Source organism: Thunnus thynnus, chromosome 11, assembly GCF_963924715.1.
Source record: "Thunnus thynnus chromosome 11, fThuThy2.1, whole genome shotgun sequence".
Lineage (NCBI taxonomy): Eukaryota > Metazoa > Chordata > Actinopteri > Scombriformes > Scombridae > Thunnus > Thunnus thynnus.
In genome coordinates, this window is record NC_089527.1 from 31,537,952 (window position 1) to 31,561,843 (window position 23,892).

Genomic DNA, 23,892 nt, shown 5'->3' on the forward strand with positions numbered 1-23,892 from the left:
ACTACACGCACGCACACACACACACACAAACATAGACCTCTCATCCTAGTGGAGAAAATTAATTCTTTTCCTCCCCCCCCCCATCCCCACCCCCCTGCCCCCCTTTAGATTTTTGCCTCTGTCAGCACAACCACCATAACTCCAACCTGGGCAAATATCCCATATCCCATATCACACACACACGCACACACACACACGGTCACCTGCCTGAGGGGTTGTGATGCTCTTTCACTCTTTGCGGGGGTCTCTGTTTCCTGTCTGCCCGGCCACAGAGGATAGGAGGCCATCAATAATCCTGAGGAGAGGAGATGAGACTAAGAGGAAAAAAGAGAAGAAGAAGTGAGAAGAGGAAAGGAGAGAGGAAACAAGAGAAGGAGAGAAGAGAAAGTAAGAAAGAGGAAATGAGGAAATGAGAAAAAGAGAGGAGAGAGGTGTAGTGAAGCAGATGTAACTTTGGGCATTTCTCTGATCCAGGTGCTGCTTATTGGCAGGTGAACAGCAAACATGGACCACAACATGTATACACACACACACACACACACACAAAGGAATAAATAAGGAGAACAGTTTTTTTTTTGTCCTCCTCTTCATTACGCTCCTTGCTGAGTTGATTCTCCATCCCCCCTTCTCTCCATATTACCTCAAATCCTCTTCTCCTCTGCTCCCCTCTGTTCCATCTGCTTCTCTTGCCCAAACTAAATCTTTCTTCCACTTGCCTCCTCTCCCTCCTTCTCCTATCCACCTATCCTTCTGTTCCTGTCAACCTATTTCCTTCTCTAATCCGCCAACCTTCAAACCACCTCTGCACCTCCCTCTAAAGGCAAGGCCATTTTATTTATATAGCACCATTCAGACACAAGGCAATTCAAAGTGCTTTACAAGGGCATAAAATACATTGAAAATAAGACATTAAGAAGACATTAAGATTACATTTAAAAGACATTAAAAACAAGAAGACAGAAATACAATAAAATTGCATTTAAAAGATAATAAAAGCAAAAACAAGCAAATGAATAGTTAAAGATTAAAGTTACGTATTTAATCCTTATTGTTCATATTCTGACCCCTCATAGTATGGAGCAGGGTCATTTTCGACCCAGCTCAAGTATCCCTTTATATTTAGTCCCTATACCACATTTTAAACCACAAATATATTTTGCATCCATATATGTCATAAATGGGTGAATAATCTTTCATTAATGATTCAGAGAGCATTTATAGAGAAAATACATTCACAATCACACTATAATATGATCTTGTTATCTAAAACAGGAGAACAAAACAGCCATAAATATTTCTATGAATTTCATTGAAAGTGAAGGATGCAACATCATTTTTGAATGGTAGGTGTCATTATAACCATTAAAACCATCAATCAACACTGCCTGTAAACCACATACCCTCTTTTTCTGTCAACAAACTGGTTTGCAAATTTCAAACTAACAAAACTACAAAAAAACATTATTAAAAATTATTTTTACAGTCCTTTTGTTGTTGTGCAGAAGTTGCATGTCCCTCTTTTGTCCCCTTTTGACAATTGACTGTGGGACTGCAGACTGATCAGGGCAATATTTGGTCTACTGTGCTGCTGTGGCTGGCGTGTGGGGAAGGTGGCGTCAGCTTTGCATGAGAGGAGTCACAAGGACCTTTCCTCCATTTTCTCTATGTTGTCCTCCTCTTCTAATACCTTTCCTTCAGCTCACTGTCCCCTTTTTCATCTTGGAACAACAGATCCACCAAATCACTCCTTCCATTCGACCAAATCAGTGAAAATGGGGCCCAGGTACTTTTTCTAGTCCTATGAAAACTACCCTCCACTATATTGGACAACCACTATGTTGGTTGCCTGCAAATTGATGAGTTTGATTTGTTACTTTGTACAGGCTTGTTTGCAGGTGCAGATGCCCACCTGGGTGGGAACCCTGGCAAATGTAGCAATATGTTGGGAACATTCAGTTCTCGTGACAGTGTCAAGGTTCCCCTTGAACGCTGTCCTCACTGTCCCAATGTTAGAAATACAGAGACATGCCAATTTATAGTTTCACTTTATATTTATTCAAACTTATAGTTTTAAGATTCCACATGACCACTCTTTACCTTGATTTGACCCCATCTGGTGACTTTAAAATTCCTTTGAATAAATATGGGTCAGATTTGACCTGGAAAACCCTCTATGTACAAATATTTATACCAGCTGCACAAAAATAAATAAATAAAATAACATTTCCATTTTTGTATATACTGGGCCATTTTAGGAAAAATCATCAAATTCCAGGCCTAAAGAATTTCATTCGGAGTGTTTTTACTGCTTTCAAATGTCAAAATGGGTCAAATTTGACCCAAACAGTATGTAAGGGTTAATTTATTGGAAAGCCGCAGTATACAATAATATTTTAATTCCTGATTTAAATAAGCTGACAGTTTTAGCAGCCCTTGGGTACTCAGGAAGCTTGTTCCACAGATGGGGAGCATAGAAACTAAAAGCTGCTTCACCTGGCTTGGTTTTGATCCTGGGAACACTGAGTAAACCTGTCCTTGATGACCTGAGGGGTCTGGATGCTTCGTAATATACAAGCAAATCAGAAATGTATTTGGGCCTGTGACCATTTAGTGCTTTATAGACTAGTAATAGGATTTTAAAATCTATCCTTTGACACACAGGAAGCCAATGCAGTGATTTAAGGACCGGTGTAATGTGCTCTATTTTCTTGGTGTCAGTGAGGACTCTGGCAGCAGCATTCTGGATGAGCTGCAGCTGTCTGATTGATTTTTTGCTAAGACCTGTGAAGACACCGTTACAGTAGTCTAGCCTGCTGAAAATAAACGCATGAACTAGTTTTTCTGTATCTTGTTTAGATTTTAAAAAAAGTCCAGAAATACCCTCTGTTCTCCTCCACCACTGAAATATGACTTGTGTACACTGATATTAGCCCATACCTAAAACTCACACCAGAAATGTCACATCAGTGTATAGTGTTATCTTATCCACATTTCCACTCACCTTAATGCACATTTTCAATTTAAGTATAAAAACATGAGTGGAACTACCTGAAATTTGAGAAAAAAGAATAAATACCACAAAAAAGAGATGTTATGAAGAGTTATGAAGTTAAATCTGATAAAAGCAGTAGAATGCACCATACTTGCTGGTGATCCATTAATTCGGTAATCTTCTCATGTTCATCGATTCAACATGTGGTCTATGTTAAGCTGTACATTTTAAGGTTGCAGGCTGCAAATGTCAATCTGTGTTGCATTTGAAAGCAGCAGGCAGCACGTCACTGCTGTTCATCTGTATTGCTCTCAAAACAATAAATGTTGCAGTGTACAATAAAAATATACAGAGGTCAACTGCAATAAGACAAACCATTCATGACAATAGCTCAATCCTTTCAATCATGTTAATTGGCCTACATGTTTCAAAGTAAATTCAGGCCAATCTCTTAGTGCTGAAATTACTGAACTTCCACTTTTCCATCTAGCACATAGCAGCACAGTGTGACTGCTGCCCGAGAGTGATCATTTCATTTCCTTTTGGTCCTTCTGGCTTTTGCTTCTGATGGGATCCTTTTAAGGGGCACTTCGGAAATAATTACCCATCTGAAAGGAAAACCCTTAAGAGGATAAATGGAGTCCTTCACACCTCTGAAGATCCAACAGGCCACATAAACATGTCCATCCACATGTATGTTCTCCGTTTTGTGCAGGCTGTATATAAACACGGAGTGGACACACTGACAAAGCCTATAGTGCAATCCAGTGAAATAAATCCTGCCTTTGTGAAGTTTATAATGTTCGGGTTGTTTGACATAGTATGATTCAAGGTGTTGTTGTACAGTACATCCCCATGCACTGTAGACTCAAATATTTCAGTATTGTTGGAAAACCACCCGAGTCTCACTGTGTGTCAAAAGTAGCCTCAGATATGGTGGCTGAGGAAGAAATAACAGAATAAAAAGCATATTAACCAATATCACAACACATATACAGTAGGTTAATAAAGACACTGCTGCAAATACAGAATACACAAATGCAGCAAGTCATGTTATTTTGTTTAAATTCTCTATGTTTGACTATTATTTGCCATAATACTCATTGTATTCTGTGGCAGTATATTTTTATTTGCACATGTGAAGCACCTTGTGACTCTGGCTTTGAAATGTGCTTTAAAAAAAAAGGAGTTAACCGACTTACTCTCTAAAAACTGACCAGCGACCAAACTGTGAGGTAACTGTGAGCCCAGAAATTTAGCTAAAAACAGATGAAGATGATTTTGTCATTTATTAAATGTACATGCTGTGGTCAGATTTTTAATCAGTGCTCTTAAAGGACCAGTGTGCAGGATTTAGTGGCATCTAGTGGTGAGGTTGCAGATTGAAACCAACCAAACGCCTCAGCCCTTCCCCCTCCAAGCATGTAGGAGAACCTAGGGTAGCCGCAAAACTTGTGGAAAACATGAAAGGCCCTCTCTAGAGCCAGTGTTTGGTTTGTCCGTTCTGGGCTACTGTAGAAATATGGCGGTGCAACATAGCGGGCTCCATGGAGGAGGACCAGCTCTCTATGTAGATATAAAAGGCTCATTCTAAGGTAACTAAAACACAACAATTCTTATTTTCAGGTGATTATGCACTAATTAAAACATACTTATGGATATTATATTCCATTTCTGCCAAGTCCATTCCACTAGCTGCCACTTAACTTTTCGCACTGCACCTATAAAGGCTATAATACATGGTTTTAATGTAATTATGAAATTTCCAAAGTCAGATTGTATCTTAGTGCTGTGTGGAGCACTCTGGGCTGGCTCTGTTCAAAGATAACAAAATCCACCCCACAGCACCTCTAAAGCTCACTAATTAACACATTACATTTTGTTTGTTAAACCTGTACAAAAACAAAGGTTTAAAAACGACACATTGTGGTTTTACAGGGGGTTATGATCCATGCCAGGTTAACTGTTTCCCCATTTCCAGTCTATATGCTAAGCTAAGCTAACTGGCTGCTGGATGTAGCTTCAAATCCTACAGACATAGCTGTATTGATTGTCCCATCAAACTCTCAGCAATAAAGCCCATAAGCACATTTCCCCATATCTCAAACTATTTCTTTTACCTTTTGGGCTTGTTAGGCTCTGCAGCCTATCCCAGCATGCACTGAGTGACAGGGGGTGCATACACCCTGGACAGGTTTTCCAACTGTCACAGGAGACAGGTAAACAAATTCAGACTTTCCAATTCACATGCCCTGCATGTCTTAATCCTGTGTTAGCCACACTATTCTGATTAATTGATGATTACTTGTTAATTAAAATGAACTGTCCAATTAGCTAGAGTTGCACGTTCAGTCTCAGAAGGGCTATAAAAGTCAACACTAGAGAACAAAGCATCAGCCCAGCTTCATCAGCGCCTCCACACAGGGGGGCCCATTTAGGTAAGAAAAGGCCCATGTCCAACTCTGGGCCCCCAGGGCTGACAGTGTTTATTGTTTCAGAGCTACCACAGATTCAAGCAGTGCCCCTGTCTCAGTGTAATGCTCTATAAATGTTCTGGCAAGTCTGTGATGGGTATAGCCTCTCATCAGTGACTAACACTAGTGGTAATTTTGGCTTTACACCCAAAGGAGGTCGGGAAAGTTTAATAAATCTTGATCTTGAGAGGAATGATAATGACCTCTTAAAAAAGGCTGAAATTGTCTCATCTATCTCGCTGCTAAAGTACTGATGCAATAATTTTCAATAAGAGTGGGGAAGATATACTGTATATATCGTAATCATTGTAGACACACACACTCACACTCTACTTCTGAATGCCTCCAGATAGAAAAAAAAGAGATAATTAGGGAAATAAAGTGAACGATGTATGAGCAATTTGTCTTATTACATTAGTGGTGTGAGGTAATATGAGATAGTGTTAGTAAAATGATCAACCATAAAAAACGTAGTCTGGATTAGAGGGAGAGAGAGACTACATTGGTGCCACTATATCCTGGACCTACTGACACATTGGAGACGGGGAGGAATTAGGTCAGGGCTTGAATGTAGAAGGTAATAGATGGCTACAGCAAAGATTTATGTGCGACACCCTCTCTCAAGAGAGAAATAGAGAGGGGGAGACAGAGGGAGAGAGAGAAAGAGAGATGGGAAGTTGGTATTGGAGCTAAATCAGACTGTCAGTTGGTGCTGAATTCTTCCTGAGGCGACAGAGGGAAGGAGGGAGGGAGGAAGAGAGAGAGATGGAGGGAAAGGAGAGCAGAGCACTAGAGAGAGAACTGGGACATGGAGAGGGAGAAGAATAATGATGGAGAAAGCAAAGAGGCTGAAAGAGGGATCAGGGTGGTGGAGTTCATGGGGCAGAAAACAGCACAGCCAGAGTGAGGACACAGCAGAGATCGGGAGGCTTTTAGATGATGTAACTTGCTCTCTGGTGGCAAAGGAGGAGGATTTCTGGTGTCCAGGGCTCCAGAAGCATAAGTTCTGGTCATTTTCTGCATAGATAATACAAGGTGACTGACAGTGGGAGCACTTCAAGACTCAGATGGACATGAAACTTTCCTGGTTGTACCATTAGCACAAAAAATATACCTGTTTTAAAATATGTTTATTTTATACAAAGCCAAAGGTTCAAGTCTCTGTACATAAAAACTTGAGGAAGAAGTAAACTACAACTCCATGGATGTTTCTTGGTATCAAACATCCAATCAGTGGATCATATTGTGCACAATAAATGAAGAGTCAAAGTTTAAAATAATGATCTGTAGAAATTTGAGAAGACATTCAACGGTTAAAATCAGTTCACTTTCTTATTCTAGGTCTACTGTATGTTAGATGAATTCAGCAACTGTACCACAGTATTTGACTCCCACTTACAAAACAAGACACTCTGATTTGAGTCTCTGTCTTTAGCACTGTAGCTGCTGTGCAAGGTGAAAAGAAGTCCTAAGACTGCTGAGCAAGAAACCACCAACAACCAAAGGCAGGTCTGAATGAGTTTATTCTTTCTGAGGACACATGTATCTACAGGAAATGAGGATTGAAGTTCAGGTTGGTACTCAAGGGCCCAGGGATACTGCACTCTGACTTGGACTGGCATCTCCACTCTGACATCTGGGAGTTCAGATCCTGGTCTCTTTTCTCTCCAGCTGCTGGTTGCTTCAAGCATGTTGGCTGCCTCCTGACTTGGAGCAATTGGGTTCCCTTCCTTGTTCCTCCTCCTACAGCCTTGGCTCCTCAGAGATAATTAGTTTATTGCACAATCCCAATCCACTCAGCCACAGGTTAATTCCTCTCACGCTTAGTTTCCCTCCATTAAAAGTCAGTTTACTTAAAAACATGCCAGGCCAGGCTTGCAACTCCTATGCACATGTGGTGCTCCTGATCCAGACCAGCTCCCTCAGTGACAGAGCACAGCTCCTCTCCGCTTCATGTTGATAAGGTTTTTTTGTCCCCCGCCTATTGTCCTGGGCGGCCTTTATAAGGAAGAACACCAAGCAACACACCAATGAGATCAAGGTGTTATTCCAGAACGCAGGTTTAACAAACTCTGAATTCTGAACTTTGATTAACCGTAAGATGGGAAACTTGGTTCCAGAGTTTTTGGTTCCAGAACAGCTGATCAGAGTTTGTTTAATCAACTCTGAGTATGTTCACTCTGAACTAAGCTTGTGTCTGTTGAATGAAAAAAGCCATTATATGGACCTCCAATACTACGAATCACCATGGCAACAGGTAAATAAAAGTCAGACCCTCCATTTAATCCAGTGGAGGTAGTGTATGCAGTTAATGCAGGTGTATGTGGATGGTGCACAATTATCTTTAAAAAAAAAAGAGCCTGAGTCAGAGCGGGGAAAATGTCAATAAGTTAACACAATACAGTTTTATTCAGTGTTGTGACTTACATTTCCTTAATGATGACAAAGTGGAATCTGACTGTGTATCAGGCTGCAGCTACATTACATTTTAAATATATTTGTTCATCTTTAATCTGACAGGGACAAAACACAGGAGGCAGCAACAAAAGATTTAAAAAATATATAGATCAAAGACACAGAGACATGACTGTAAGCTCACAGTCTGATCCAGTAATAATGTGTTTGGTGATTTGTACTTGAAAAGGTGTTGCGGATAAAATACAGTGAATTTTAAATTTTAGACATCTGTATGTATCTTGGCTCAACAGCATTCAGTGATGCTGCTCAGAAATATTAACATATAATCTCCAATTATATAGGAACGATGTTCCATCAGTGTTACCAATCACATCATGAGTGATAGAGATAATTATTCATTGATCCTGTCTACATGTCTAAACCTTTATAGCAATTTTTTAAATGTAAACTGAGATTACACATTATGTACAATAAACATTTCAGTGCAGGAGCTGCTCTAACAAACTGACAGCTGTGCACAGAGTCAGTGTTATAACAGAAGGACATGCAGAGGTTTTATTCTGAGCTGAGGATAAATCCACTCTGTGTAATATTTGAATGTGAGAGAAAAAACACTGTTCAAAGAAATGATTGATGTGCATAAAAGCGTTAATTTTAGATAGTCCTGAGTAACAAACTTTACCTTGTGAGGCAGATGGATTTGTGAGATCATGACATCACGCAAGAATCCATCTTGTCAGGCAATTGATGCACTTGTGTCCAATCAGCTTTGTGAATCCAGCCGCCTCTTAAGGTAAGATGGTGATAGACAGAAGGTTCATCCAATCACCTGCCAAGTAGTTTTTGAAAGTGCCTGCCCTTCCAAAAAGTTTCCATGGACGACTTCTCAGATGGTTCTCTGAAAAAGAAAACATCTGGTGCATCAGGTCATAAGAAACTAATATCCAACCAGGATTTTGATTTTGAAATTCAGTAAACCTCCGTTAATGAATGTGCTTCAATACGGGCTTTGATATGGACTGAATGAATGAGGAGATGAAACAGCATGTCTGTCTCTGTAAGAGGGAGGAGACAGAGAGAAACTCAGAGTTTGTTGAAGAAAACCTGCCAGCGAGCAGGTTAGCTTAACCAAGTAAGTTACCATGGTAACTGACCCAGACTTTAAGTTAACTCTCTTTCTGGAACTGAAAACTCTGAGTTTCCTTCATCTCGTGCATATGTGTGTGTGTGTGTGTGTGTGTGTGTGTGTGTGTGTGTGTGTGTGTGTGTGTGTGTGGTCCAGGTATTTCTCACGTTGTGGGAACGTAAATCTGTTTACACAGTCATGTTGTGGGGACTGGCCTCCCTTACGGAGACAAATAGCAAGACCCCTTAACGCAAAATCCTTAATTTTAGGGTGAAAACTTGGATTAAAGTTAAGGTAGGTTTAGGGTTATGTTAAGGTTAGGGTAAGGGTTAAGGTTAGGCATGTGGTGGTTATGGTAAAGGTTAGGATAAGTCTCCAGGAAATGAATGTAAGTCAATGTAATGTCCTCTGAAGTGATGGAAACACAACTAAGTGTGTGTGTGTGTGTATGTGTGTGTGTGTGTGTGCGTGTGCGTGTGTTTGTATGTGTGTGTGTGTGTTTGTGTGGGTGGATTCTCTGTACAGAGATAAAAAGATACAGAGGAGAGAGAGCACAAGGTGGAGACAGTATTAACCAAAGGAAGACAGGAAGAGAAAAAGGGGAAAAAAATAACATAACTACAGTGCTCTTGGAGGGCATCTCTGGTTGGCCTCTAGGGACAAAGGGGTGCCAGTGTGGAACTGGGGCAGGTCAGGTCAGGACAGCTGGGTCAGGGCAGAATTTTGTGTATTGATTTTTTTTTTTATTTTCCTTTCCTATACCCCTCCCTTTTTATTTTTGTTTGTTTGCTTGTTTTATCCTTTTTTTATTCTTAATTTGTAAATTTTTGTCCTCTTCCTTGCTTTCCTTGCTCTCACCTGTTCAGACCGCCACCAGGCCTGTAGGAGGTTTTACTGTGTTTTTTAATACTGCAGACACTATGAAGTTCAAGGCATATTTCCCACTGGAACAATAAAGTCTATCCTATCCTATTCTAAAACTAAACAACAAGGGAAAGCAGAATTTAGAAGGGGAGAGTCTCAATTAAAATGAACAAAATTAAAACAAAAACAAAGCAAAAATACATTCAGTATATGGTGGGTAAGTATGCGTAGTTGCATTTAATTTCATGGCTCTGCAGGAAGGTACTAAAATGGAGTAAAGACAGAAATAGAGGAGAAAAGACAAAAAAAAACAGCAACTAAGAGGAAAGGATGGAGGGAAAAGAAAACAGTTGAAAACATTGAAAGTTAGACCGTGTGGGGAAATGTGTGTGCTCAGGTTGTTTTTTGATTTCCAGTTTAAAAAGATAGTTTTCTTGGTGATAATTAGGGCTGTGAGGAGAATACTAGAAGTAGTGCTACGTAATTGTAATGCTGATAGGTTGCCTATGATGCAGACCTCCAGGGATAAAGGGATATGGCAGTCCAGTAAGTGAGATAATTGATCTGTAACTTGGAGCCAAAAGTGACTGATTCGTGTGCAGTGCCAAGGGGAATGCAAGTAAATGTCAGTGTGTGTTTTGTGAACAGTGTGTGCATCTGTCTGATTCATTAAATCCCATTTTGTGTAATTTCTCACCAGTTTAGTGTATTCTATGTAGAACCTTATACTGTATAAGCTGTAAGTTTGTGTTATTGCTCTTGTTGAAATTAATTTTACAGATTTGGGTCCAGAAGTTGGTATTGGTACTAAAAGAGAGGTTTCGTTCCCACTTTGAGAATGGGAGAGATATTGAAGAGTCTGAGCTGCTGAGAATCATGTAAATTCTTGATAGGATTTTCTTTAGACCTGAGAGATTTAGCATTTTATGAATCAGAATTTGATGAATTAGACTGGTGAGAGTTCTACTGAGTTTTGATAGGATGGTTGGTTTTGATTGCAGGTACTCCAGAAACTGTGTATTCCCAATGCCGGATTTCTGGAGTAAATGTTGAAAATGAACAATGGTACTATTTTGAATGATATGGTGAAGATGTGTAATTCCTTTATCCTTCCAGGCAGTGAAATGTAATGTTTTTTATTGATAGAGAAGTCTGGGTTGTCTCAAATTGGTGAGCAGAGGGATGGTACCACTGTGGAGTGATTTGTGCTTTTGTGCTTTTCACCAAGCTGACAGAGTTGAAGGTATGGTCATGTTTTGAAAACAGTAATGTTGCTTGATGGTTTGGCTGATAAATGGGAAGTCTGATAAATGTATGTCATTGCATAATGCCTGTTCAGTTTCTAACCAGAAAGAATTTAGTCTGGGGTTGTTGAACAATTTTATAAGATATTTGAACTGATTGGCCAGGTGATATAATTTAAAGTTTGGGGCTTCTAATACCCCCTGGGATTTTGGTTTTTGTAAAGTTGAGAGTTTTATCAGTGGACTTTTGTTTTTCCGGTAAAATTTTAAGATAGCTGAGAAGGGAGATTTAAACCAGGAAGTGTTGGGAAAAATAGGGGTCATTACAAATAAGTAGTTGATTTTTTGTTGCCATTCCTCAGGAAAGGGAAACAGGTAAGTTGGTCCAGCGAATTAAGTCATTTTGTATTGATTTGAACAGTGGTGTGAAATTTAGATTGAACAGCTCTGACAGTTTGGGAGATTTATTGATGCCTAAATATTTAATATTGCCTGTTGGGAGATGATAAGTTGATGCCAGGATTTCCACATCACTTTCATCTATACCATGTGGTAAGATAGTGGATTTTGACCAATTTACTGAGTAGCTGGAGAGTTCTGAGAAAGATAACCATAAATTTATAACCATAAAGCATTCTTGCAGGGATGAGTGAGAGTCCTGAAGGAGCTATAACACATCATTTGCGTGAAGGAATAATTTTGTGTTCTGTAGTGGATGTCTGAATACTTTTGACATTGCCATTTTGCCATATTGCAGTGAAATTTTGTTAAATCAACCTCTTGGTAGTGATGGTGGCCCTTGGTGATGTGTATAGTGCCTTTATCTAATCAATTTCTAAGACTCTCCAAACCTGAATTATTGTAAGGTTGCAAATAAAGATTTCCAATTAACTCTGTCAAATGCTTTTTCTGCATCAAGTGATAGAATCAAGGTGTTAGATTTTTGGTGATTTGAAAGCTGCATTAGGTTGAACAGCAGAATAAAACCTGTCTGATCGGGATATATGAGGTCCAGCACTTTTCTGACCAATACACACTCCAGCAGCTGCAGTCAGGGCCATTGATGTATATAGTGCAGGATTGTGGTTGATTCTTGATGCCTCTCCTCCTAATATGGCCTACTTCCTCGAGCCACATACTGTCCCAGCTTTTGAAGGGTGGAGTCTTCTCACTGTCATTGTTTCCAGTATAACGGAACCCAGTCAACCTTCACAACCCCCACATATGCTGGTTCAAGAGTAGTCTGCAGGGATGTTGGGTCTTGAGGTTGTACCTGTGGTGATATTCTGGAGAGCACATCAGCATTAACATTTTCCTGGTATGGCCAGTACTTAATGTCAAAATTTTAGTTTGCAAGTTGCTCTGCCCACTGTTATACTACTCCCACTTTGGCAGTGGATAGGTGGACCAGTGGGTTGTTTTCAGTGTAGACTGTGAACTGGGAGCCCCACATAAAGTCAACTGAATTTTTCAATCACTGTCCATTTCAAAGCCAGCAGTTCAAATTTGAAGGAACTATAATTAGAGTCATAAGGCTCTGCAGGGGCTAAGCTTCTATTGGCATGGGCTACCACCCATTCCTTCCCCTCCTGTACTTGAGATAGCACCACCCCAAGGCCCATTACTGACATCAGTGTATGGCTGGAAGGGTAGTTTAAAATCTGCAAATGCTAGGTTGGGCGGTTCTAGCAGTTTCTGTTTCAGCAGGTGTTGGCAGTTGGCAGTTCTTATCACATTTTATGGGGATATTTTGTTTTTTTGTTCTTAGGTACTCCAATCAACAGAGAATTACGTGGCCTAGCAACACTTGCAAATCCACCAATGAACTGGTGATAATATCCTGCAGAGCCAAGAAAGGAGCATACCTGTTGGATTGTCTGTGGGACCAGCTAATTCTGCACACTGGCAATCTTGTCTTGGTCAGGGGCCACACTATCACTGCTCACAAGGTGTCCCAGGAATTTGACTTGCTTCTAGAATAGAACACATTTGTCTTGTCAAAGTTTCAAGCCATAACTTTTAAGTCAATCAAACACTGCTGGTGACTATACTATCACATCATCTAGATATATCAGGGCAGACTCTGTGATTAGACTCCCCTGGCAGCTTTGCATCAATCTCTGGAATGTTGCAGAGGCAATACAAGGATCAAATGGCATTCTTTCAAATTTGTACAGCCTAAAAGGGGTACAAAATGCCATTTTCTCTCTATCAACTTCAGAAACTTGCACTTGCCAATAGCCAATAGCCAAATTGAGTGTGGAGTAGTGCTTAGCTTTTGTCAATGTTGTCAAAGTTTCTTCAATACTAGGAAGGGAGTGAGCATCTCTATGTATAACTGCATTTCCCGTTTCCAGCTGTGAGTTGGGACATTTTTTTAAAAAATGTAACGTGGTGTTTACTGTTGCCATGACAATGAGGTTGCCTAACTTAGGTAACCACTTTTCACGTGATCATTTTAATACAAACCATGATCTTTCTCTAACCCTAACCAAGTGGTTTTTGTGCCTAAACCTAACCAGACTTTAACCACAGCGTTGTCACATCATAAAACACAATTCCTTTTTAACAGTGATTTGCAACAGTTTTGGAAAGCGGTATATTACACTCCAATGGGTTGTTCTGAAAACGTTCCAGTTGGTCATTCTGGAATGCAGGCACAAACGACCTATGTGGTCATTTAATTTGGAGGACTTGTTGGGTTTGATATACCCACAGACCCATATGTACTTTAATTGCCCTCTCACATACCAAGACAAAGTCATTTTGTTCTTTCTTGTATTGTTACTCACACATACACACACACACGCACACTAATCAGTGTTTCACTTGCTGCTAGTGACCCATATTGAAGGCTACGTTAATGATGACTTAAACAAACAGTGCGTCATTAGCTCCCGTCAATAACTCTAAACAGCCACGAGACACATCACCCATTACAATTAAGTTAGAAATATTAGAACTGCTGCTATGACACACACTGTAACTGTGTGTGTGTGTGTGCGTGTGTGTGTGTATGTATGTGTGTGCTTGTGCTTGTGCTAATGAAGGTATTGAAATTGCCATTAATATGTGTGATGTCTCAACACTAGGAGAGCAATTGGGTTTATGAAAGGCTCATTGCTTTCCATATTTCAGCCTTAAGCAATATAAATGTTTATGTGTTTGCTCATTGACAAGTCCATTTAAAGCAGCTTCCAAAGCCCTGACAGCCCATAACTAATTCTCTGGCGCAGCCTTCTCACCAGGGTTACACTGACATGCTGGGCTCCTCATATAATGGTCTGATATTTTCCTTTTGCCTAAAACAGATACAATCCAGTCAATATCATCTATTCAGATACACTAAATGGCCAGAGGTTTATGGATACCTGAACCTTATACCAATATGTTGTTTAACATGTCATTCCACAACCATGGGCATTAATTTGCCCCTATAACAGCCTCCACTCTTCTGGTTTCAGGCTTTCCACCAGATTTTAGAACCTGGCTGCAGGGATTTGCTCCCATTCAGCCACAAGAGCATCAGTGAGGTCCACCACTGATGTTAGATGATAAGGTCTGGCTCACAGTTGGTGTTCCAGGTCATCCCAAAGGTGTTGGATGGGGTTGAGAACAGGACTCTGATGTGGAAGAACTTGACTGGCCTGCACAGACTGAGAAACCCATTTCTTTATGGAGTTAGCATACACACAGACAATGTCATGTTGAAACAGGAAAGGACCAAACACAAACCGTTGCTACAAAGTTGGAAGAACACTATTGTCTAAAATATCATTGTCATCTTAATGCTTCAGCATTTAAGATTCCCCTTCATTGGAACTAAGAAGCCTATAGTCCAAATAATTGATAACCACTAAAAGTACACAAAAGTAGATGACAGGTTGTGTATCAGATTGTGCTGGTTGGATATATTTGTTGTTTGTTCAGATGCTTAAACGCTATGTTCAGGTTTTCCTGACAAGCAACATCTGTATAGTTGGTACACTGGCTGTTTGCAGCAAATAAGACTTCAAAAACCCTCCAGGGGTCAAATTTGTACAAATAAAATTTGTACGAAAAAATTCACTTTGCATTCAATATGAACATACCATAAGGAACGAGGGTTGGGTGTTCAAAGCAAGCCCCTTTGATACAGAAGACAGTGTTTCAACAGTTATCATAGGCTGTTTAAACCATCACTGTGATATTTTATAGCCTTAATCAAGTAGTTTTAGTTGCCTAAACTTAATTATTAACCATAGGGGTGCTTGAACACACTCATATGAGTCATTTTTGGAACGGTCATATAGGTTGTTTTGGAAGATACTGACAAACTATTTTGTTGGTGACCTATGAGGACTTTCTGGATGGATATGATGCAATATTGATTATATATTTATCACACGGTGAATCAATATTAAACTGAGTGCTAAAAGGTCAGTTCACCCCAAAATAATAATGTTCCTAATTACCTCTCAAGGTATTGAGCCATTTAGGTAGTTTGGTTTTACTTGCAGAGGTTTTTGTAATATCTACACACAGTGGAAGTAAATGGAATTCAGTAAGTGGTGCTTAAGTAAATTATTTTTGGTAAAACTCAACAGCAGCTTGTTTTTCCAGAAGCAAGAAGTCCCTGATTAAGTCCTTTAGTGAGGTCTGTGAATAATTCGGAATGACAGGGACATTGTTTCTGAGAAGAGACATGCTGTTGAGTTTTTAAATATCATTTTGTAATGATTTGAGTGCTACAAATGAACTTCTATTCAGCTCCATGTATTGGGGAAGCGATGGTTATCTGAAAACTTCATTCTGCATATGAAACTGAAAGAATTATACCACACACACTACCACGATGGCTAAGTGCGAAAATATTTTCAGTGTGATTGGAGAAGCCCTTAAAGGAAATCTCTACATCTGTGTGTGTGGAAGCGATAAAGCTACAGAGTTGGAATGGTCTCAGAGCCCTCTGTGTTTATTTGGCCTCCATTATGTTTTATTTGTAGCCTGATAGTGTCTCTTGGCAGGAAATAAACAGGCTGTGAATCAGAAATGTGTTTGTGCATGGGTATGAGGGAATTCAGACATGCACAAACACAGACATAAATATGCAGGTGAGCAATACTAATACAGGCAAGCTCTCTCAGTTTTATTTTATTGTGCGAATCGGAAAAACAGCTAAAAACAATGAGCCTGATTCCATTAACTGTTCAGAAAATGCACGCAAACCCACAATGTGAATATGCATATTAGAGAATCAGCCGTGGCAAGCTTCAGTCTTCAACACATTTGAATATGCAAATGTTTCCCGGCACAAAAAGCCTTGACAAGCTGTTATTACATGATTCCTGTGGGTGCAGACACAACAGCCTGAAAAGATAAGGAGAGTAGCCCTAGACAGTTGCTGGGGAAATGCATTTGTGGGTGCTTGTATGTGTGTTTGTGTGTATTCAGGGGGGAGTGTAATGATGCCAGTGGTGTTTCTTCTCCACTCACCAGAATCTGTGATGTGCTCAGTCATACTGGCTATGAAGGGTTTGGTCACAGAGGGCACTGAAACATTCAAGGAGAGAAATCTTGATCAGAAGTCAAACAGCAGACAGTTGTGACACTGCAACCCTGTCTGCTAGAATTACATTTACCATATATACCACATTGCGCAACAAATACATTTTAAAAGGATTAAGTTTGCTGATGAAGAATGTCCCAAAATGTTGATACTGAACATATCAGCAAAATGTTCACTGACAATGTATTTCATTTTTTTGTCCTCTACAATATCCCGTTTTGCGATACAATATGTGCTCGCAGCACCTAATACATGATGACAATTTCATGGTTATGTTTAGGCTCTCATAGGAAAGATCATGGTTAAATATTCAAATCTTCAAAACTTGAAGCACAACACACAACTTGTTTACTTTTTATAACAAAACCATAATCATTCCCTAACCCTTAACCAAAGTGCTTATGTTGCCAAAACCTAATCATACACATGTGACTCAAGCTGTGATCCCTGGTCTTGAGCTTTGTACACCTGCTACCCACCACTACCACTACCTTACTTGGGTACATAAATGTAAATGGTAAATGGTAAATGGACTGTACTTGTATAGCGCCTTTCTAGTCTTCCAACCACTCAAAGCGCTTTTTACACTACAAATCACACTCACCCATTCACACACATTCATATGCTGAATGGGTACAAGGGCTATCATGCAAGGTCCCAACCTGCCTATAAGAGGTGTAGCACATCCTTTGCTGGAAAAAAAACATTGCAGGGGTTCCATGATAAGGAAGGAATCACCATTCCCTATAAAAAAAAATGAGAAATATATAAACATTATTTCTGGGAGACAGGGTTGGACACTTAGATGGTGTCTACTGGTCATACAGGGTAAAAAGTCAAGTCAAGTCTCCATGATGATAATATACTGTAGTTACAGCTATGTAATTTTACTCCAGATTAATTATAAGGTGTAATGTATGATGACTATAAAACATAATACTTTGAATGCTAAAAACACTGTAAATAAACCATAATTGTTAAAATTGTAGTGTCATTTACTGTGTACGCACAATGTTTTCTTTTGCAACAACTTTTGTTGAAATGCAATGTGTCTCACAGCTAATACCATCTGATCTGACACAGAACTTTTCCACAAAGATACTTGAATATTGAAATCAAACAGAAAAAAACAAACAAAAAAACAATGAAGTAAAGTAGAATGTTGTCAGAATCTTTTAATTTCTTCCACATTTTGAGCAGGATACATTTTGTTGATCACCAACCTGATAGCCCTTCTTTGTGTAACTGATACTGTATAAAAGTTATATAAAATGCTTTATGTAAAATCTGAAAACTGGTGACCACAAATGGCAGACGAGTTTTTTTTTTTTTTTTTTTTTTGAGCAGGTGACGGCAAGATGAATCGCCCTCTCTGATATGTGCTTTTGTTCCTTTTTTTTCTGACCATCATGGCAGCCTAGTTTGACCGGTCTATTGTCCCCCAGAGAACTCAGGTGTTTCATACTTCTTACACTGTCATGCATTTCCAATCTGTCAACTGGGCTTTGTCATTTGTGTGTGTTTAGAGATTTAATCGGATTTAAAGAGTAACCACACTCAGACTGATAATCCTGCTTGTTCTGCTATTTTGTGGTTGCTGCTTGTTCTGTCCATAGTCCAACTATACTGTACCCCACACTTGAGTGTGGTTACAAGTAAAACAGACCACACCCAACAGTGGGGGTTTCCTCTTTAAAATAAAGGGGAATATCAGTACATGGAAAATTCTTGCACTGTCAGAAAGAAGTTTTAAATTTAATCAAGCTTTCCATCGAAGTGTTTCCAGTGTGTGGTTTTGGCAACCACACAAACAGGCCAGACAGTGTGATTATACTTGAGTGTAGTAACTGTTGAATAAACATTAAGCTTAAATGTCTATTAGGATGTGACAATCCCAATGCTGAACAAATATTATCAAGAGCCAAAGAAAGATAAGAACAATTCTGCATAACTACAAATTAACTACCAGTGATATATTGCCATATTTATGTTGCCATAGGGGTAAACTAATGAAACAACAGGATTTTTTACTGTTCTATTATATGCACCCTAATGTCTGCAATAAAGTATATTTAAAGCACTCCGCACCCCAAAAACCTTTCTTGCACAGTGTAACTTGGGTTGAGTGGGTACGATCACCCACAAGAAATAGTAGTTACCTGGATGTAACTCCATTTCCTGCTGCTGCAGCTTCATATTAAAAGCTTTCCACTGACAAACTAATGGGAGGCTTTTATTGTGAAGAGGAAATGACATACGTTTGCAGAGCTTCATCAGTGGTGCTATTCTTCAACAAAAACAAGTCAACACAACAAAATTAAGAGATATTTGGAGCTATTTGTTCAGTGGATCAGAAATACTGCAGAGAGGAACAGCACAAGCAGAAACAGCCACAGTGATGATGATGTTTGATGAAGAGTTGCAGATGACTGGCTTGCATTTTCAGCAAACAGCACATCTCTAACAGGTTGCCTAATCAATTTATTTTACCTTGCAGTGAGGGTGCTGCACTATTGTAACATGAGGGAACACTGTTTGAAGGGGAACAGACTTCAACACTTGTGACATCCCTTGCTGTGCTTCTGGCTGATCTGAAGTGTAGTTGCTTATGGAGAACCGTTTCATTCAAAACCCTACCCAAACCGTACACTACCTATCCAGTCATCCTGCGCTGCCACCCAGTGGACAGTGTGTGCCACCCAGTCGACAGTGCATGCGATGCAGTCGACAGCGCTGCCACCCAGTGGGAGCACTTCCTGACTGAACTTTCCCTGCCACCCAGTTGATTATTGTGCAATGTCCAATTCGATAGCGGTGCTACCCAGCTGATAGCGCTGATTAGACAAATTCAATCATCTCTCTGGGTGGCGCGCGCTGTCCACTGGGTGGCAGTGCAGGATGACTGGATAGGTGGTGCACAGTTTGGATACTGGGTGTCTGGTAACTGGATAGGTGGTGCACGGTTTGGGTAGGGTTTTGAATGAAACGGCTCTCCATAGTTGCTAACAGTTAGCGTTAAACTGACTGACTTATGTTACGATCCACATCATCTTCACAAACCGTGGAAAAAACAGTCTGGTGGCTGCTAGTATGTATCTTAGTTCTGTTGATAACGATATAGTTACATATTGGTGAGATAGCCAGTGTTTGTAATTCATCAAAAGACTCATCAGGCAAGTCAGCTATCACTTTTTAAGCTGAAGACCCATCTGCACGTGCCTATAGAAATGTTTTCATCAGCAGTAATGAAACATGGTTCCAATATAGCTGAAAGCGATCAGGAAACAGTAAAACAAGGTTGATACCTTAAAGTACAAACAGGGAAGTACAAACATCTATTAGTGTCCTGTAATTACCACTTGTGGCAGCAGAGGCCACTGTTGCTACTGCTCAGCAGATGTTACATAGTCTTGCTTTAATTACCTGAAATAGCTGATTAGATAATAATCCTAGATACTGAATTTATATTTTGTAATATGTAGACCTTTTGTATTTGTTATTCAGATTTTTGGAGTCTTACAGCCTTAACTGAGGCGACTGCAGTTGAGTTACCATGCAGGGGTTAGGAAATCGGACAGCACTGAAGGTCAAATGATAATTTGGAGGAAGAAGCAACAATGAGAGAGGGAAAATGAATACACCTCCCATTTTGCTGGTCATTTTGTAAAGGTCAGTTTAAAAATCTTCAGGGAATGAGAAACTGCAAATGACAGTGGTAGAAAAAATAAGACTGAATTCAGAAATGTGTTCCTATGCTTTAGCTGGGTTTTTAAGCTCATTTGTGAGGTGGATCACTTCGATAAGCATTTATAATGAGATTTACACTTTTCAGAGATCTTTGAACTTCATCGCACAAAGTTCTTCAAAGTTATTTAAGAGAGACAGATTCTGCTACTAGCAGCCCTTATGCTTAGTCCTATTTGGTCTATGTAAGCAATGAAAACAAATGGAGGTACTGGGTGTTTGTTCATGTGTCAAATATATTTAATGTCAGATGATTTGTACATAAATTCACAAAGTTAATTTCCAATTGACCAACTGTTTAATTTTCAGGTAAGGTCTCTTAAAAGATCACAGATTCAGACTCAAAGCTCAAGCTTTGGTCTTTAGTTTCATATCTGATGTTTAGGAGTTTGTGTGAACTGACTTATCAAATAATTTTTTGTACTTTTTTGTTAAATTTGAAATGACTCTCAAAGCCTACTAAACCACAAATCAAATATTCAATATGCAAGGAAAGATATTAAAAGTAGTTAAGAGCTAACTTCCAAAGGGAAATGTTTTCAAGTGGTGCAAGAACATATGAGCGTAACAGATAATAAAGCTACAGGTAGCCAGCTAAGATCCTGTAAAGTGCATCAAAGAGTCTTAACAGCTCATATTCAAGGTTGTTTTTTGATTTATTAGTTGTTTCAACTGTCTGGTGTCTGGAGTCTTCCATATTAATGAGCAGCATTATGTAAATGATGAGATGAAAGAGAACCTGCACTGCAGGTGTCCATCCAAACCATCTTCAACAACCTTCATCATCAGAAATATAAAGGTGTGGGTGAATATTCTGATTGTTGGGTCAGTTGTTCACCCTGTCTCGTTATATTCCAGCCTAGAAAGTTTAAACTGTTATGGTGTACTGCACACAGGTCGTAAGCATGTGGTCGGGTTGGATGGTGGCCGTACAAAGCACAGACCTGTGTGGTTATGTTTAGTCAACAAAACACTTTGGTTAGGGAAAGATTTTGGTTTGGTTAAGTTTTGAAAAAGCAAACATATCCTGTCCGAGTTACGAGTTTTTAAAATATATATTATATTGAAGATCTTCAATCATATCATATATCAAGAAAAACATCAAAAAGCAATAAAGTTACACACATTGTTATGCCTATAGACTGTCTTAACAGAGCACCCTGTATAAAATCATTTAAACAGGAGTCTGTTGGTAACCACTATCTCCTTTCACAGTATTCCCTGGGTAGAGGCCGGATTCAGATATTAGTGACCATGCATGCACCAAAAATGTAATATACACCCACACATATATACATTTTAGTCCAACACAGTATATTCACCTCAAGAAATAAATATTGGTAAGCAGTATTAAACACTCTCCTGAGGTGTTCCTAGGCTGTCCAGTCAAGTATGCGAGAAATGAATTCCATATATCTGAGAAACTGGTTGATTATCGTGTCTAATTTTTTTCCATATGTAGTGTAATGCTTAGTTCAGTCAACCAAGATTTAAACTGTGGTATAGATTCTTAGCATTAAAACAAATTTCTTAGTTGTTACCATTCCATACTGAATGCATGCACACATGGCACTGGCCTAATCTTTTGCCTAATCTCTGCTGCACAGAGCAGATCAAGCCGTACCAGAAGTCAGACACAGGAACAACATAGAGCATCTGGTCAATTTTCAAAATAAAACACCCTGTGCCAATGAGGGAATGGGTATTTATTGTAACCCCAGATGGGGTGGCTATAGGCTAGCCTAGGCCGATCAAATGTCAAACTGATGAGGTTATTACTTAGCCTGAGTTTCAGCACAGCCTGTACTAAAAAGTCACACTTTTATGTGCCTAAACCTTTGTTGTGATTTGTTTTTATTGTATAAAATGCTAAAATCTCGTATTTTGCTGCTAGCATAGCGCTAGCATTAGCTATTTGACCAGATGCTCTATGCTGTTCCTGCCTGGCTTGATCTGCTCTGTGCAGCTTGACAGTTGTGCCTTTGCCTTATGAGAGTCACAATAGACTTTTAATTAGGCCGTGTAGATCTAATATGAGTGAAGATTCAGCAACTGGATTGTTTATTTCTTGCCTCAAATTTGTTCAGAAGCAGATTTTGGTGGACTGCTAAGGTCAAATAAGTGAAAGTTGTAGACTGCAGTTGGACCCTTCTCTGACACTGTGTGCTGGTCAGAGTAGTAATGATTGACGTCACAACTGAAGACCCGCCTTGATGAGAAGACTGACAGATTGCATTTTCATTCTCATTTTGACACCAAAAGTGTGTGGTGACATGTAAATATAAATGCAGTAGACGGGGGGCGCTGTTTCATTTATTGCATTTGAATATTACAGCAGATTAAGTCTTGGAAAATGAAATGTCAAATGCCATTTTCATTTTCATTTTCAAATTGTTAGAAAATTGCATTTTCATTTTAATAGTGACTTAAATATTGCTTGTATAAATGGAAAATCAGGTTACATTGTTTATATTGCATTTTAATTTACAAACTTGAATTAAACGCACAATATGTAAGTGTGATGACGGTGTGAAGTAGCATGGGATCATGGGAGTTGTTGTCTTCATTGTTAAACAACCAGCTTCTTCAGGTTAGGATTACTCCAGTGTTCATTGCTCGGGATGTTTCTACTGGGAGCAGAATTATCTGCAGAGGTCTCTTCCTCTCCAAAACAAACGGACCCGGTGATTAAAAAAGGTAAAAACACTGAATAAAGCAGTTTCACATAAAAAAATCAGTGTTTCTCTGACGCTATTCTGTGGACACTGGACGAGGCTGTTAGCTGAGCTGCTGCTAACGTTTGCTCTGCTTGTCTCTCTGATAACTTAAGATCCAGACATTCAGCAGGTCTTTACTGGGAGCCAAATTATCCACAGAGGTCTCCTCCTCTCCAAACAAACATACATGGGGAATAAAACTGTAAAAACAGTAAGTAAAGCAGTTTCACATTAAAAATCGGTGTTTCTGTGCGAAAGAGGATATCCGGGAGGGGCTGCTAGCTGAGCTGCTGCTAACGTTTGCTCAGCTTGTTTCTCTGATAACTTGAGATCCAGACATCCAATGACTAAAATTCTTCTTCCAGTTAAAAGATACAGTTAAAAACAATCAAGATCTAAAAAGTTTATCACAAAAATGTGGCTTAAAACTGAATAAAAGTCAATTTATGACAATTTCTGGCAACCTCAATGCTGACGTATTATCTTGTATGCGTATATTCTTTGGTAGACACCATTGTAGCGGACAAACACAACACCAACGTATGCATGATGTGTGCGTATACTCTTTGGTAGAGGGGATATGACACTACTGACAGGTGACCAAGTGAAACGGACCATGATCTTGATTAAAATTACTGATTTCTCTGGGTTTGAAAATTGTTAGAGGCATTTAGGATAATGTAAATACACAACTCAATAAAATATATAACATAGGTCCAGTAGTTTTTAGACATTTTAATGCAGAATAGTTACATATTATAGCTT